This window comes from Rhinolophus sinicus, chromosome 18 (assembly GCF_057876585.1).
Source record: "Rhinolophus sinicus isolate RSI-liver-muscle chromosome 18, RSI-T2T, whole genome shotgun sequence".
Taxonomy (NCBI): Eukaryota; Metazoa; Chordata; class Mammalia; order Chiroptera; family Rhinolophidae; genus Rhinolophus; species Rhinolophus sinicus.
The window spans coordinates 16,701,736-16,720,612 of NC_142518.1; the positions used below are offsets into that span (position 1 = coordinate 16,701,736).

Consider the following 18,877-nt stretch of genomic DNA (forward strand, 5'->3'; position numbering starts at 1 on the left):
TCTGATCTATATAGTCATTGAAGAACAACAACTTTTATTTGTAGGTTTGGAGAGAGAGATATTGCAGTTTTCCCTCATTGTGAGCCACCAACTTATTGGCTATGACAAGGATTTCCTTTCCCTGCTTCAGCAAGATAAGCTTCTGGATGAGTGATGGAAAATTCTGCATTTGCCTGGTATTTGAAATATTCACAAGGTAATCCTAGGTCTAAGCTTGTGGGCAGTACTTGGGCTTACTTAAGGCAAAAGGAAAGAATGCAAGGAGTGCCTGGAGGCCTCCCTATGGACCAGTTAAAATAATTAAAGCGATTAAAATCAAGTAGGCCAATGAGGGACATGTAGAAGAGGTGTGTTATGAACAGGCAAGCCTTCTGTAGAAGAATTTCTTTTTCTTCTTTTTTTTTTTTTTATCAAATCATCTTTAGTTAAAATAAAGTATCACCAGCAAACTTGGAATGTGAACCAGCGTTTAGATCTGAGGAGTGGAGAAAAATAAGTTTGAGTGTTTCTTAGAGTTAAGGTTCTAGTTCAAGAACCTGTGACGGTCTACAAAGACTTGTCTATCGCTCAGTGGAACCATCCTGTCCCCTTTGGGAAACAAAACCCCATCTGGAGTGACTCTACCCTAGTTTGGGCTACTCACATCTTTGGAGGTCCTGGGATGCCCCCTGATGTGGCTGAAGCCCTAGAGAATTGGTCTGGGGATGTTTTCCCATTGAGTGTGCTCTTTGGACACCCAACAACTACAGCTACATTTAATGCTCTGCACCCGTCATTTCTGAGATAATACAATGCACAAAACAGGCAAATCAGATTTTAAAAATCAGAAATCTCACCCAGGATCAAGCTTTACTAATAATTTCAAGGGTACAAGTAATCATGCGCACAGGCAAAGCAGGGAAACATCAAGGACTGCCAATGCAGCTCTCCTGGTCCCTTCTGGCCACATTAAGATGCACACCAGCCCAGACTTAACACTGAGGTCTTTAAGCAACGCACACAGTCATCACAGCCCACAGAAAAGAGGGCTATTTTGGTGACGGCATGTCTCCATTTTATACTTTGATTATTACATAGCTTATTTTCCAGGGAGCCATGCCTTATAAATACACGTATTCCAGGTTTGTTCACCACACACAATGCCGGACAAACCAAGTACATCCTCGGAAAACCATTCAATAAAGACTCTCACTATTAGAGTGTTTGCCTGGAGGTCTGTCATTAGCATCTGTATAAGGCGGTTTGACTGGCTCTCCAGTCCTTCCTTCCCAGGGAGTCCTTGAGCAGAAAGAGACACTGGATTGCAGTCTTCTATTAACTCTTTCCTTTCCGGATTCCAAGGGCCAGATGGGAGGTTGAGTGCCTTCTTTGTCTGTTTGTGGAACCTCTGGGGCATTGGGGAAAATGTGGGTTTTGAAGTTACACATACAGACAAATGACTCAACCAACTGAAGCTCAAATGTCACCCCTTCCCTTTTCTATGTTACGTTAAAGAAGTCATTACATCTCAGTCATTTCGTCTGAAGAATGGGAACATTATCTACCTCACCAGTTTATTGTTAATGACTACATGAGTCTTTTTGGGTGAAAATGCTTCTTAAACTGCAATGAACTATGTCCAGGTACTGTATTATTGCTGTTATCAGTGAATGTCTGCAGCCTTTTCTATCTGGGTGTTCACTTGTGGCCCATTCTGAGGTTGGTGGCTCAGAACTCTGATTGCAAGGCCTGTTAGTGGTTGAAGCTCGGTGTCAGCATCATGGCATCCTGGATGACAGGAATCCTTTGTTTTGAGAACATAATCTGGATCCTGGATCCACTCTTGTAACACCACATTTTTCTTTACATTTAATCTCACCTTCTGGAATTACATATTTGTATAAAAATAATAACAGTTAACATTTTGAGTATTTACTACCTGCTAAGTACTTTTCTATGCCCTTTAAATATAAAATCCCACTTAATCTTCCCAACAACCCAACAATGTCATTATTTTTATTTTTTTATAACTTTTTTATTTTTATTTGTTTTTATAACTTTTTTATTTTTATTTTTTTAAGGAGGGCGCAGCTCACAGTGGCCCATGCAGGGATAGAACCAGCAACCTTGGTGTTACTAGCACCACGTTCTAACCAACTGAGCTAACTGGCCACCCTTTATTTTTAATGATAGATTTTAATTATTATAGAAATAAAGTTGTAGTTTATGTTCAAAATGTATGTTCTGCTTTGATCAATTAGTAATAGACTCCGAGAATTTTTCCATGTTATTGTCACCATGATTATCTTTTAAAAAGTTGTCAGACTTTCAGCCTGTCTCTTTCCATAGGCATAAATAAAACTATAAAGAACATATCTGTGTATACGAGTAAAAATTATATTTATCTAAACCTTTTAACTTTGTTCCTGAATTTTTTCCCCCTAACTTTATATGGAAATGTTACATACATATAGAAAAATTCACATGAATGTTCAGCTCAATGAATTTTCACAAAGTGAGCACATTCATGTAACCAACACCCAAATCAAGAAATAAAGTATTACCTGCACCCTAAAGTACCCCTCATTTCTCCTTCCAGTAATCACACCATCACGCTTCCCACCACCACCAATGGTAACCACTATCCTGACTTCTGACGCCATAGATATTTCATTTTGCCTGTTTTTGAACTTTATATAAATGGAGTCATACAGTGTGTACTCTTGTGTCTGGCTTCTTTCATCCAACATTCATCTATGTTGTGTGTAGTTCAGTTGGATAATCTCAAAGAAGGTAGATATTATTATTAACCCTACTTAATAGATTAGAAAACTGAGTCACAGAGAGGTTAAGCTAACTTGACACTAGTAAGTGGCAGAGCTGAAATGTGACCCCAAATAGTTTGAGTCTTCTCTATTAATAATTATGCTATACTGCTCCTCAGAGCTATTTATTTAATGTCTGTCTCCTCCACTATATTGTAAGCTCCATTTTTACCAACACCTAGCATCTAGCACATGCCAAATGATCAATAAATATTTCCTGAGCGAATGAGTAACAAATGAATGAATGAATATCAGATAAATCTGCTCCTACAATTCAGTGTTTTTGCCTAGGTTGCTAGAAATGTGTCAAAAGGTTCTGCATATTCGTTTTGTCCATCTTGATTATGGCCACCTCCTCTCACTCACTCCTACCTACCACCTGTGGTCGTGGCATCCTGTTATCTATTTGGCGGCAGCTCCATGTTCAAGAAAGATTTGCTTCTGTGTCTAGACCCTGGGCCTCGATGCAGATAGAGCATTCCTGGGCCTCATCTTGTCCTCCCACATGAGGGAGACACAAGGGCACTACCACTTGGCTGCTGCTCTAAGAGTTGGAATGACACCTCTACAGGTTCCTGCCTCTGCAAGTCCCAGAGCAGTTGGAAATGATTACTGCACTTTCAACCCTCAGCTTCCTGGGCAAAATTTTGATGTCCATGGACAGTTATTCTCCTGAAACAAGGAGGAAATTCTATCATTTGCGACAACATGGATGGACCTTGGGGCATTATGTTAAGTGAAATAAGTTAGACAGAGAAAAACAAATACCTTAGAGTCGCACTTACACGGGGATTTTAATCCTCCTTTCCCCCCAAAAAAAAGAAACCCACAAAAAAAACCCAGAAACTCATAGCAAAAGAGATCAGATTTGTGGTTACCAGATGCAAGGGGTGGGAAGAGAGGGGACTGAAGGAAGGTGGTCAAAATGTATAAACTTCTAGTTATAGCATAAATAAGTACTTGGAATGTAATATACAACATGATGACTAGAGTCAACAGCGAGCTGGGTTTTCCCACTCCTGTCCCTGTCTGTCCCTGTCTGTCCCTGGCTCTTTCTGGCTCTTCAAAGCGGTTCCAATAACCTAAGAGTAATTTCCTGAGAAGAGTTGCAGATACAGACCGTTAAAAGCAAAAGCACACAGAAGGCAGGTGAGGGGCATGTAGAAATTGTAAACGGGATCCAAGGGGACCTGGGTGGGGCCTGAAGAGTGTCCACCTCAGAAGGTGATATGCCCTGGCAGAAGCTAACCCCAGAAGGTAAGGGATGGAGTTTTTGACAGTGGAGTGAAAACTATACAGAATAAATTGAAAGAAGAGGGCTCTCTCTCTCTGGAAGCGACAGAGGAGAGTGGGCCTGTAAGTGAGGTTGTGAAGTGGGATGTGCCTTTAAAAGGACTCCATGCTCCTCAGTGAAGTGTTTAATGTCCTTAGTTGTTTTCTTTTGGATGATGAGAGGAGTCATATTAGACGTCCAGTTAAAAGTATTTTCTACCTTGCCATGCCATTAAATTTTCCCCAACAGGTCAGTCAAGTCTTAAACACATTCTCACCTGCTATTCTGGGGAAATGGAAGGTAGGCTACTGCAGAGAATGTGGCCCACCCCTTATCACACTACTGCCCCAGGATAGCATTGTCACAAGGAGGAAGACATGGCCACAGGTTGTGGCCCAGAGCAGGAGCTCACAAAGCAGGAAAGGAGGTGCCAAGTGGATGACTCTGGAGAAGAGAGGTGACAAACCCCCTTTTCTCCAAATATAACAGAAAAAAAAGACACCTTTAAAGAGAGTAGGAGAAGCTAATGCTTGGGTTACATTTAGAGTTTAAGTGTCACACCAGATGTGAGAGGTTCTTACAAGAGATGACACCTTCATACCTTGGCCTTGTAAGGGCCAGATTGTTATCAAAATGACAATGGCACAAGGCATTGACTCTCTGAGACAGATGAACAGATAATGAATGCTATTTCTAGAAAAATGTCGTCCAGGAGTCATATCTAGCTTTTATATCTGACAAAAGTAAAATTATAGTTGAGGTTATCATCTTTTCCTAGTAATGCATTCCAACTGTAATTTGGTATTAGACAGTGTTATATACTTAGTAACATTAGTCAGCCTTATTAAAACGAATCTGATGACACAATTTTTTTCTTGTAAAAATATTTTAAGTTTTTAACTCTTTTCAAAATGTAGATGACTAAATAGGAGGTACTTTGCCTACAGAAACTTCTTTGGGTAAGGTAAAAAAACAGTGAGCTTGAATGTACATATAACTTAATGTATAAATATAAAAATTATATATACCAAAGCCTACTGTTGTACTTGATATCTTTATATTTACCATATATAATATTTAGACAATGTTTATGTATAAAATTTTAGCATTTATATATAAAATTATAATATATACATATCAATATATACAAATATAACTTTATTTTTCTCAGCACCAAGCATACTTTTCACTTTTGGAGCTACATTTGGTAATTCTTGCAAAACCATGCAATCTATGGGCTGGTATAGGTATTAGAGTGTTGTGGATAATGAAAAAGGTCTTTAGTTTTTTTAGCCCTTGCCCTTGGAAAACTTTCTAAGTGGTAGCATGAGTCCACTTTTGGACCTTGGCAGGTGTGGCATAGTGGATGTAACTGAGGCTTTGAATGATGACACCCATCTTGCTTTGCTTCCAGATCGTAATCCTGAATGTTGTCTGCGTGATAAGTCTCCTGGATACGAATACCTTTTGGACCTGTTCGTTTTCTTGTGATTTTCTTCCTTCTAGCATTTTGAGGGTCTGCTAATTAAGGTTCTATGGAATGTAAGCTTCACCTGAATAAGTGCTTCGCCTTGGGAAGAATTAGAAATAGGGTGGGGGGTGCGGGTGGGGGTGGGGGAAGCAGAAGCTGTGATTCCTAAAGTCCTTGCTAGAATATCTGCCTTTTTTTTTTTTTTTTTTTTATTAATTAGTTTCAGGTGCACAAGATGCCATTTTTAATATAAATGTTAGGAAGCCCACAGGCTTCTAGGCAGAACATTTTAATTGCAGGGGAAAGATAAAGCTGGTCTTCCAGAAAAACACCAAAACCAAGAGATATATTTTGCTAGGGGGGTTGTTTCTGTGTGCTTCTCCCAAGCCACTGCTGATGGATGGAGGAGGAGGAGGAAAAGAAGGAGGAGGAGGAGGAGAAGCAGGAGGAGGAGGAGGAGGAGGAGGAGGAGAAAGAGGAGGAGGATACCAGCTCCCCATTTTCCCCGCAGAGGCCTGTGGGGGGAATGTTCCATTTCTGCAGGACTTTTGGCCTGGTCACTTTCCCAGCACATACACTGCCAGCTCCTCTCTGCTCTCAGCTCACAGTTTATACTCATCAACTCCATCTCCCTGCCCTGAGTGTGACCAGAGACAGGGTTAACCCCATGACGTAAACTGAGATTACCTGCTCTAGAGGTCCATTTACCTTTATAGAATGACCATGGCTAACATTTATTGAGCATTCACCATCTACTGAGTGTTTGCTTACCTTACTCTCTCAAAGTCTTAATTGTACAGAGGAGGAAATAGACTCAGAAAGGTTTTAAAACGCGTCAGTGCTCACATAAATGGAGCAAACCCAGGCATATGAAAGAGCCCTATCTGGTTTCAGAGCCTGAGTTCTACTCAACTATATTGTTCTCATTAGGTTTGCTCTGCATTCCCCAAAGACCCTAAACTCCTTACTTATTTGTTTCTGAAATTTGAAATCTTGGAAACAAAACATGCTATAAAATTAAATTAAAGAAGGATGACATTAGAAGTCCTGGGAAAGGCTGCCTGCATCTTTTGCATGCATCATTTTTTTCCCTTAATTTCAATCAGTTATTACACAACCAGGTAGCATTCTTTTGTTAGAGAATTTGTGGAGTTCTGGAAATTTAGATTCAGAGAACTGCAGGCAGCAGAATACAGGTCTTCCCTAATTCTCAGCACCATCTATCACATAAAATAAGTATTCATTTTCTAGTGCTGCTATAACAAATTACCACTAATGTGGTGGCTTAAAACAACATAAAGTTATAATCTTACAGTGCTGGAAGTCAGAAGTCTGAAATGAATCTCGCTACCCCAAAATTAAGGTGTTGACAAGGCTGCATTCCTTTTTGGAGACTCCAGGGAGGATCTGTTTTCTAGCCTTTTCCAGCTTCTAGAGGCTGTCTGCATTCCTTGGCTCATGGCCCTTTCCTCCATCTTCAAGGCCAGAAGTGTAGAATCTTCCAATCTCTCTCTCTGACTCTCCTGCCTCCCTCTGTCCCTTATGAGGACCCTAGTGATTATATTGAGCCCACCCAGAAAATCAAGGATAATAGCCTATCTCAAGCTCCATATCTTAATCATACCTACAAAGTCCCCTTTGCATTGGAAGGTAACATAGTCATTGGTTCCACAGATTAGGAGGTGGACATCTTGGGGGCGGACATAATTCTGTCTACAAGTACCTAGTTATATGCAAGGCATTGTGCTATGCCCTGGGTAAGCAGTAGTGAGCAAAAAAATAGCAGTCCCTGCTCTTATGGCTGCTTATAGTCTAAAGAATGCTGCCATTCCCCAAGGTCCTACAGTCTTGACCAAAAAAAAAAAAAAAAAAAAAAAAAGGTTATGAGGTTATAAATTATATGTTACACCATATAAATCACCAGAAGCCACTCATCTCTTAAAGCTAGCAACTCTGAGTCAAATTCAACTCTTTCCTTGTTTTCAACTCTTATAACCAACTACTTATCAAGTCCTGCTCAATCTAAGAATGAGAAATGACTCCAGTATTTCTTTTACATCTTCCCTAATATTGACCCCATGAGTTGCCACTGGGTATAGCAATCACTTCCTAACCTGTTTCTTGCCACCAGTCTCGCCCCACTCCAATCCATTGTCCTTACCATGACTCTAGTTAACATGCTAAAAGAAGTGACTATTTCTCTTCAAACCATTCATTAGTTCCCTAATATCCCCCAAAAATAAAATATAAAGATTCTGAAGCAATCAGAAGGGTGGTGGTGAAGGAAAGCATGGCTAACCTTTAATGAGTTCCCACTGTGTGCAAGGCATTATTCCATGGACATAGTTTATAAGGACTACGAGGTGTGATCAAACAATATGGTAAATGTGTCGAGGCAGCCACGACAACGTAACTAAAGACACTCACAAAACAGAACTTCCAGAACTGCTTCAGAAAGTGGCAAGAACGATGGGATAAGTGTGTCTGAAGAAAAGGGGAGTATTTTGAGGGGGATTAATGGCAATGTGTCTTTTACTGTAATACTTTTTTTAAATTGAAACATTCACTGTATTTTTTTATCACAACTCATGTTACTTAGACATCACGACATCTAAATGAAATAGGCATCATCATCACCACCACCGCCCCAATTTATAAATAAAGAAACAGGGGCACAAAAGAGTCAAGTAACTTGCTCAAGGGTGCGCAGATAATTAATGGAACTAGGGTTTAGACCCAGAAATCTGTAGAAATTGACAAGGTGATTCTAAAACGTATATGGAAAGATGAAAGGACTAGGATAGCCAAAATTATTTTGCAAAATAAGAATAAAGTTCAAGCTTTATCACTACCCGATTTCAAAATTTATTATAAAGCTACAGTCATTAAGACAGAGTGGTATTGGCACAAAAATAAACAGATAGATCAGTAGCCCAGAATTGAGAGTCCAGAAATAGGGCTTCACATCTATGGTCAATTGATTTTCCACAAAGTTGAAAAGGCAATTCAATGGAGAAATGACAATCTTTTCAACAAATGATGCTGGAACACTTGGACATTCATAAGCAAAAAATGAACCTTGACTTATACCTCACACCTCATACAAAAATGAACTCAAAATTGACAATAAACTTAAATATAAAACTTAAAACTATAAAACTTTCAGAAGAAAACATAGCAGAATATCTTTGTGACCTTGGATTTGGCAACAATTTCTTAGATCTGACTCTAAAAGCACGATTTAGAAAAGAAAAAAGTGATAAATTGGACTTCATCAATATTAAGAAATTCTGCTCTTCAAAAATGCACTGTTAGGAGAATGAAAAGATTAACTAAAGACTGGGAGAAAATATTTGCCAGACACATATTCCTAAATGACTTGTATCCAGACCATATCAATGTTTCAAACCTCATTGATAAGAAAACAACCCAATGAAAAATAGGCAAAATATTTGAAGAGACATATCAACAAACATATATGGATAGAAAACAAGCTCATAAAAAGATACTCAACATCATTAATAATTAGGAAAATGTGAATTAAAACCACTATGAGGTACACTGGACACTAGAATGGCTCAAAACAAAACAAACCAGACAATATCAAGTGCTAACAAGGGTTTGGAGCAACTGGGACACTAAGTATAGCTGTTGGAAATACAAAAGGGTACAGACACTTTAAAAAAATAGATTGGTAGTTTCTTATAAACATATATCTACCACATGACAACATTGTCCCACCTGAGTATTTACCCAAGTGAAAATGAAAACTTACGTTCACAGAAAATCTTGTTTGCAAATGTTTACTTCAACTTTGTTTATCATCACCAAAAACTGGACACAACATGCACATCTTCCAACTGTTAAATGGGTAAACAATTCTGATACATCAATACAATGGAATATTATACAGCAATGAAATGGAACAAACTAATAATATGTGAAAAAAGGATAAAGCTTACATGTAGTGATGTGACAGAATCCAGTCCCAAGAGCTATGTGATTTACAATGCCACTTATTTGACATTCTGGAAAAGGCAACCTACGGGAACAGAAAACAGATAAATGGTTGCCAAGGACTCTGGGTGGAGGACAAATTGACTCCCAATATGTATGAGGTCATTTTTTGCACGTTGAAAAATGTCTATATCGTGATTGTAGTGGGGGTCGCACAAATGACAACATGCTACAAAACTCACAGAACTATACACTAAAAAGGAAAATTATACTCTGTATATTATACTTAATAAAAAAAACTTTACCTTGAACTCAATTAATATGGAACAAAAAGTTAACATTTGCAAATTAGGCAAATTATCTTGCAATTAATACAATTCTCTCCTTCCTCTAGTATACCTCAGTCTGGCCATGACTTTTCTCAGCATGTGCATCTCCCCAGAGCTGCTGTAGGGGAGGGCAGGAGTCAGAGTCCTTATAATGAGCCAGCATGCTCATTGACACGCTCGGAAGGCTCCAAGGACAGCGAGCCCAGAGTAATTGTAAAAAGCTCATCTTGTGCAAAGACCAGGCAATCAGCGAGCTCAGGTGAAGGGCATGGCGGAGCCACGATGAGCACCGCCAGGCCAACTAATGCACGCTGGGACACACGCACAGCCAGGTTCAGAGTCTCATCCAGTGCACCCATAAGCTCAGGTGGCCTTGGGGTCCTCTCGGCGGGAAGCAAGGAGGGGGTCACAGCCTCCCTTTGGGGCCATGGGCTTTAATAGCTGACTGGAAAAAAACCACATCCACTTACCCATTTCACTTGGATGGAGTACAATTTCACTTCTCCATATGCCCAGATACATCACATGGCACACTTCTCTATAGCGTTAACAATGAATGTCCAAGGGGGCGGCCGGATGGCTCAGTTGGGTAGAGTGCCAGCTCTCAACAACAAGGTCGCCGGTTCAACATGGGATGGTGGGCTGCACCCCCTGCAACCAAAGATTGAAAACGGCAACTGGACTTGGAGCTGAGCTGCACCCTCTACAACTAGATTGAAGGACAACGACTTGGACCTGATGGGCCCTGGAGAAACGCACTGTTCCACAATATTCCCCAATTAAAAAAGAATTAAATTAAAAAAAAAAAATGAATGTCCAAGTTCTCCCACTTAACTTTGGTCGTAGGTGGAACAGAAGCTGCCGGTGTCCCGCCCACCACCCCGTGTACTCGCCATTCTATACGCATGCACAGTCACAAGTCACAAGTACTTGTGACCCTCTGTATGAAGGCATTCTCCGGCCACATCACACCACATGAGTGTTCTTCCTATGTGGTAACCCAGAATGACAGGGAATAATGTCTGTTCCCCAGGACTGTCCTCAGTCAGTGAGAGAGAGGAGTGAATGGATACATACCCCCGCTTCCTTACCTCTGGGGTGGAACAACCTGAGGCTTGCTCCGTACTGTCTCCCAGGTCCCCCGCAGGGACCATTTATTCACAGCAGTCTCCTGCTCCTGAATGTGCCTTCTGCTGTCTTCTTTCCCATCCATCCCTGGCTCAGCTCCCCTTTCCCTCAGCAGGGCTTCACCGGATGACACCCAAGTAAACGACTGGCATTCACATCCGCTTGTCAGGGTATGCTTCTGGGGAAACCCCACCTCACACACCGTCAATGCAACAACTGAAGAGCCAGTCCGAACCATACCACAGTGGGCAGATACACCTCTCTACAAAGTGAGAGGTACCCTGGGACGTCAGCAAAGAGGCTGCATTTGGATCACACTCGTGGTGGACAGAGCGGGTAGCTGAGTGCTTCTCAACCAGGGTACGATTTACCCCCAGGGGATATTTGGGCACAACGGGAGCCATTTGGATCATCACAGCTGGGGATGAGGGCTACTGCCATCTAGTGCTGCTCAACATCCTACAGTGCACAGGACATCCCCCCACAATAAGTGTCAACAGTGCCAAGGTTCAGAAACCGTGGCCCAGCATCGCTCCAGTGTCACAAGACCCGGCTCTGGGTATTTTCCTCATCTCTAAAAGAGGGATGAAATATTTACTTCACAAGGTTTTTATGAGCCTTGTGTTGAGGGAATTAGAACGCGGAGTCGACCATTCCTTTATTCAATAGTGCCAATCTTGTGCCAACAATGGCCAAGTTGGTGACTGAACAAAGCGAAAATAGACATCATCTCTGCCCTCAGAGAATCCCTAGGCTGGGTGTGGAGCGAGAGTTCAAACACTCCATTCCTTTCCACGGTGAAGCCTGGCTCGAATGAGGTACATGGCTCGAATAAGGCCTATGGAAAGAGCGCTTTGGCAGAAGAGCAGCGACAAGGAGGCACGCTTCCTGAAGCCAAGAGGGGATATTGGAGGTGACAGGTGGGGATCGGCAGGGGCCTAGGCAGAGAGGGGCCTTCAGCAGAGGAAATAGCCCTTTGCAAGGGCGCAGAGCCCGGAACGGGGTGGCCTGCCTGCAGCAGGGAGGCTGTGCTCAGAGCTTAGAGACGTGGGAAAGAGAGGAGAGAGATGAGGCTGGGGCAGGCCCCAGGTGGCGAGGGGCCTACGTGCAGGGCTGCGACAAGGTGAGGCAAGTGACGCATCTAAGGCACTGACCCTGATGGGACTTCATGAGTAGGTCCCGGAGAGTAGGTGTCTCCTTCCTACTGGTGCCACAGGCCCCCTACTTGCCTCACCCTAGTCCGGGCCCTCCTCCTTTACCAGGCTGAAAGCTAGGAAATGCAGGCCGCAGGCCAGGAGCAGCCAGCAGAAGCCTTGGGCCTCTTTAATTTTGAGGAGGATAACCTGACTCCAACACAGGTCCCCGGGGCCACTTCTCATCCAACAAAATCTCTAGCTCAGGTCAACAAGAAAGCAGAGCTTTCCCTTTCTAATGAGCTTTCCCAGCGACATGGAATACTGCTACAGAATGACGCCTTTTCAGACCCAACACGCAGCAGATTCCTGAGGGCAGAAGCTGAACGGGATCGTGACTGGTGAGAAGCCTGCGAGCGTCTGCCCGGCAGTTCATCCATTCAAGTTGGAAGAACAAGGCAGTGCTTTGAATGAGGGTCAGAGCTCACGTTGACCTCACTAATTCGGGTGGGCTTTATTAAAATTGGCTATTTGGATTACTGGATAGAAAAATATGATTTAGCTATCCAGTCTTACGCTTTGCCTAAATTTGGGCATGTGGAGAAGAGAGAGAGAGACAGGGAAGGATGCTTAAAAGAGTTAAGACACTCAACTGATTTCAAGCAGCCTTGAGGCACTCCACAGGTGTGCCCAAAGACAATTGACATGCTGGGAGGCAATTATTCTTGTCTATTCCTGAGTGAGGGTCATCTTTAAGGAACTCTTAGTCAAGAGGTTTTTAAATCTATTGCAATAGACTGTATATCTACTATGTATATAATTATCATAATTGCTATTGGTGTTAAAAAACACATTCCTTTTCGAGTAGTCTGTAATTCAGGAGATTCACCAATTTGACTTGTTTTCTTCTCATTTGTGAGACTCTACCACGATATCACGTTATCATTATGTCTACATCTAAACACCAAGATATTCTTTTAAAAACCTGTTCAAAAAGACTGGCAGATGTCAAGGTGATGGCAAACAATGTCCCACAAATGACCTAAGACTCCATATCTCTCCAAATCCATCCTCAGGACTGTAGCCACGGTCTAGAGTTACAGCAATCATTCAAATTTACCGCCATCTCCTGGAAGGATAGTTCTCAACTCTATCAGATGTGAATGACCTTCTAAAAGAAGTAGTGTAATCCAGGACTACTGTAATTCGTAGACAATATAATTTACCTACCACAAACTTACCTACTTAAAAAACAAACAATAAAGCCCTCACTGTAATACATAGGGAGATGAAAGATAAGTACTATGCATGAGAATTCCAGGTTATGTGCACATCTGGAGGAAAACCGGTAGGCAGGAAGGAGACCGCTGCTAGACTGAGTGAAGAATTCCGATGCTCTCACCACAGCCTCCAGGCATGCAGGAGGTACGAATTTGGGCTCTTTGGGGCGTGTTAAACTGGTGGCGGATACCAAGAGCAGGCCTGCCACCGATGACAAGAGATTTCAAAACCAGTAACCGAGAAAACAAATGACCACCTTCCGTGACTTTCCCAGCAACTGAATTCCTGGGAACATCGGTGGGTATTAAAACCACACCAAAAAGTGATGGATTTTTGTCGTCGGTGGCTCCTGCTTCGGCGTGCATGCCTTTAAGGGTAAACGCAAAGAAAGGGTGCTGCCTGGCACAGCCTCCAGCGAAAGTGTGGGCACTCGGGCCTCGAGTCCCCGGAGGCAAAGCCCGAGGCCTACCTTCGCAGTGGTGTGCAGTAAGGGTGGGGGAGGAGTGGAGCTGGAGGCGGGAAGGAGGAGGAGGAGGAGGGGACAGCGAGTGCGCATGCGCACAAATGAGCCCGGCCCGGGACTGGGGAAACGGGAAGGTGGCGGCGGCGGCGGAGGCGGCTGCTGAGGGCTGCTGGGGATCACATCCACTTCCCGCTCGGGCTGCAGCCACGAGCAGCTGCGAGGTGAAGGCTCCTGCACGTATAGGCGGTTCCCCGAATCGAATCGTAAGTATTTTGTGTAGTGCCTCTTGGGGGGCGGGTTGCTTGGTGTCTGTTTAGAAGGAAGGTTGGTCGCTCCACTGTGGAGTTGTGGCGTTTGTAAAACTACTAGGTGTGCGTCGATATTCAAGACGGGATGCTCACGCCGTGCATCAACGCACTTACATTTGCTCTTCTTTTAGGGGCCCTATTTCATCCCACGATGCAAAAAGCTTTAGAACGAGCTTTGGATCGTGCGGAGTATGTCATTGAAAGTGCCCAGCAGAGACCTCCTCCACGGAAAGACTCCTCTAGTGGGGGAAGATCTCTCCATGAAAAACTGTATGACATATATGTTGAAGAATGTGGAAAAGAGCCCGAGGTCACGGAGGAATTAATAAGCAATGTGAACTTGTTAGAGAAGCTTCTGATGAGAGAGTCATTGTCGTGTTTAGTGGTCAACCTATACCCAGGAAAGGAGGGCTATTCGCTGATGCTCAAGGGATTAGATGGATCTTATTCAGAGACCATTCGGTTGCCTTACGAAGAAGCGGAACTGCTTGAATACTTGGATGCAGAAGAATTACCTCCCGTTTTGTTGGATCTCCTGGACAAATGTCCGGTTAACATGTTTCACAGTGGGTGTGTCATAGCAGAAATACGGGACTATCGGCAGTCCAGTCATACGGAAGGCCCGGGTTACCGAAGCAGGCATATTCTCTTACGTCCCACGATGCAGACGTTAGCCTGCGACGTACAGTCCATTACCGGCGATAACCAGAAATGGACCCAGGAAGACAAACTTTTGCTTGAGAGCCAGCTGATCTTGGCGACAGCTGAACCACTGTGTCTTGAGCCTTCTGTATCGGTAGCCTGCACTGCAAACAGGCTGCTGTATAACAAGCAAAAGATGAACACTCACCCGATGAGGAGGAGCTTGAAGCGGTATTCTGCAGCCTCCCTGTGTCGGCAGCAGAAGATGCCTCCTCAGGCATTACCTCCTGAGCTAAGAGTATGGACTTCTTGCAAAAAAAGCAAAGAAAGTAAAGCAGGCCTCAGGATTTCCGAAGCAGGAAATTGTGTAGATACATGGAAACAGCGACCCTGTGACTTGGAGGTCCCTTCTGAAGTGGAGGTGGAGAAATATGCTAAAGGGGTGAGGTCTGTCAAATACGACGACTCAGAACCGACAGTCTGGCCCGCCCTGGATTTCAACGACGGTTCTGTATTTGGACGTGAAGCTGGCGATCGGTCCCCGACGACAAAGCTGACCTTCGCGCAGCCGCTCGGTGATTCACTTCTCTATGGACAAAGCCAGTCACGTCAAGAAGCCACATGTGAGAGACAGCTGTCTCACCCACACTCTTCCCCAGATGACCATTCAAATAGTTTGATGCCTGCATTAAAGACTGATGCTGGGAAGGTAGTCGGTCGGTCCGAGGAATTGCTGCAGAAGAACACCGAACGTCCAGTCAAGACGTCACTCAGCTCCAGTGGCTCAGCCAGTCTCAGCCAACTTTCTCCAGGGAAAGGAGCAGAACAGCCTCAGGCCACATCATCAGTACTGGGGAAGGGAGTGAAACACATACCTCCAGCCACCAAACTTCCCTCGAGCTCCGGAAAGAGTTCCTCAGGTAACAGTTTCACTCCACAGCAGCCAAGCCCCTTTCCTAAACCTCCATTTCCTGCTCCTGCGTCTAAGGCACCGGGCCTTGCCCAGAAATCCTCTGTGGAAGTGAACCAAGTCAGCACGCTGCCTGCAGCCACGCCGTTCCCTGCCAGCTCATCGCTAAGAGCCCTGGTCACCCAGGTCAAGGCCAGCTATGCTGGCGTCAATGTCATCAAAGTGGTGAATCCTGTTGTTGGAACCCAGACTGTGGTGAGATGTTCCAACCCAGTGCAGCTCTCCACCGTTGGGACCAGTTATCCTTCAGGAGTGAACGCCAGCAGGCTGTCCTCAGGAGGCCAGCCACCAAATGCACAGTCCGCTGCACCGCAGGCTCCTTCTCCAACGGGTGTACAGTATATTTTAAAACCCGCTTCAGATCTCAGGCCCTTAACTCTACTCCAGGTCCCACAAGGTTCAGTCATTTTGAACACCCAGCAGCGGGCCCGGCAGCCACAGCAGTGGCTATGTCAGGTGATTCCAGGGCAACAACAGCAGCGGCCCTCCACTTCTCATTTTCAGCAGCCGGTGTCGCAGGGTTCCAGTGCACAAGATTCAACCCGTCAAAACCCAGCCTCATCTGCTCAGCACGCTGTTGTCGTCAACCTCAGTGAAGTGGGAAGAGGCCGAGGCCGCATTCTGCAGGCCCGGGCTGCCGTGTTGTGTCAGCTTGGCTCTGCCCAGAGAAGACCCAGGCAAAACCTTCCCCAGCAGATGGTCCTGCTCTCTGCCGTCCAGCAGCAGCAGCAGCAGCAGCAGCAGCAGCAGCTGCAAGAGCAGCAGCTGCAGCAGCTGCAAGAGCAGCAGCACCAGCAGCAGCAGCAGCTGCAGCAGCAGCTGCAGCAGCTGCAAGAGCAGCAGCAGCAGCACCAGCAGCAGCAGCAGCAGCAGCTGCAAGAGCAGCAGCAGCAGCAGCACCAGCAGCAGCAGCAGCAGCTCCAGCAGCAGCAGCAGCAGCAGCAGCAGCAGCAGCACCAGCAGCAGCAGCACCAGCAGCAGCAGCAGCAGCAGCAGCAGCAGCAGCAGCAGCAGCAGAGTCCAACGCCGCCCTGGCTGGTGCAGTTGAGAATTGTTAAGCACCCAAGGGCTGTGGCAACAGCTCAGCCAGGTGGGGGCCTGCAGACAGCAAGCCAGTCAAAAGGTAAAATGAATGGAGGCCCGCCCAGCACTCCCAACTCCTGAGTCTTGCATTGTGTTCTCTCTTTTGAAAAACTCAAGAGCAGGACTCCAATTAAGTGCAGTTTTTACTTCATTTTTGGTTATTTAATGTGGCAGTATTTTCCACATTGTCAGGTGTGCAAACTTTGTACAGAAACACAGCCTCATGACTTTGACATGGAAGCAAGGAGGTGATTTAATAAACAGGGATTGTTTTGCTTATGTCCTTGCATGGGTGGTGGTGGTGGTTGTTGACATAGTGAGTTCCTTTTCAAATAAGCGTGTTCCTTGTTATAGTTGTGATTTACCATAAAAACAGTCTTAGTTTTCCATCATTCTTAGAAAACGTGATGACCTCTTTCTTTTTATAGTGTTTATAAACAAAATACTAAATAGTTCTGTAGCTCTGTGGAGATTGAAGTGAAGCCTGCTTACTGGCCTATAACTTCCAGAACTTCCTTTTTGCCCATTATTTTAAAAAAAGAATGTTTACGTATCGCTAACTTTTGGGCCCTGTGCCTGAATCCCCATCAGTTCTCAAAGGTGACTAGTGGTGATGAGGAAAATGACAGCTGTGAATCCCCTGATTATCTTAGATGCTATAGATCTTATCTTGTGGGACTGAATAACTTCAAAAAGGCCCACATTAAGTGCTATCATTTACTAAGTACCAGATAAGCATCTCAGTGTTTCACTGGGACCTATTTACCAATACTCTATTTCAGCAGCTGTTTCTTCTACACATTATGCTATAATAAAAATTTAGTCATTTTATTTTATTTTACTACATTATTTCCCCCCAAAAGGAGAACTCTGTTCTTTAAATGTCGAAAAATTTGCCCCTTTTGTCTAATTAAAGTTTTTGCAAGCCTCATCTCAATTTGGCCCAGTTCTAACACTATTCTTACACTATTATTATAACTTTTATCCTTTATCTTTTTTTTTTTTTTTTTTAACCATCGGTTATGTTCTCTGACCTTCCAACAGCCATTCTTGTTTTTTTAAGTCAGTGTCCTCTGCCGTCCCTGAAGTCTCACAAGAAGATTTGGCTTCATGTTCTCACTGGATGATTTGAAAACTTAGAGCAATGCTTTGTTTCTGTTACTTTCCAGCTCTCGTGATTTATATTGCCATTTAGAGTTTCTGTCACATCTTCCACCTGGACTCTAAGACTGTGATAGCAAAAACTGAATCTCGCACTTGTTTGTTTGCAAAGAATCCTTAGCACAACATCTTACGCCAAAGTGCTTAACCTGTATTTGCCAGGTACGTGTAATATTCTTAACCGATGTGGTTTAATAGAAGTGGTGCTGAAGTTTTCCTAAGTGTCCAACACATGTAGTTGTAGAACACTGACGAGCAGGGTGGACCCAGGTGTACGTGGCTGAAGCTTACGTCCTCGAATGTCACCCAGTCTCACATCCACAACTGGCAACACTAAATCAAGAAGCATTTCTGATTCTCGGGTGCTCTCTCTCCCAGATCTGGGCTGGCAACGCTGGAAAACAAACTCCTGGGGCGGGGCTTTTTCAGGCCACCAGCTCCTGCGTTTGGACACTGACTGAACCTCTCCAGGCCGTCCTTGTCCTACAGGTCCGGTCCAGGTCCAGCCCACGTCCAGCCTGAAGACCGCCGCCGCCCAGAGTGATTTTTATTGTAATGTTCTAAATGTATCAAATCCAGAGTAGGCTCAGTTTATGGTTTCTCTAAAACAATAAAACTACAATACCAATAAAGTTGAAATCATGTTATTTTAACAGGATGAACGGTTTTTAAAACTTTTCAGTGAGTTAGAAGTGCATCACATAAAATGTAGCATCTTAACCAATTTAAAGTTGCATGTTCTGCAACAGGTCTCTAGAATTGTTTTCATCTTGCAAAGGTGAACCTCCATCCCACTGAGCACCAACTGCTCCTTTCCCTCTCCCCCAGCCCCTGGCAACCAGCTTTCTAGTTTCTGCTTCTCTGAGTCAGACTG

General features: G+C 44.0%; 1 pseudogene; it reads left to right on the forward strand.

The window, feature by feature from the left end:
• The first annotated feature begins 14,298 nt into the window (after positions 1-14,298).
• Positions 14,299-18,547, forward strand: LOC141569729 (transcription factor SPT20 homolog pseudogene; annotated as a pseudogene).
• The last annotated feature ends 330 nt before the right edge of the window (positions 18,548-18,877 follow it).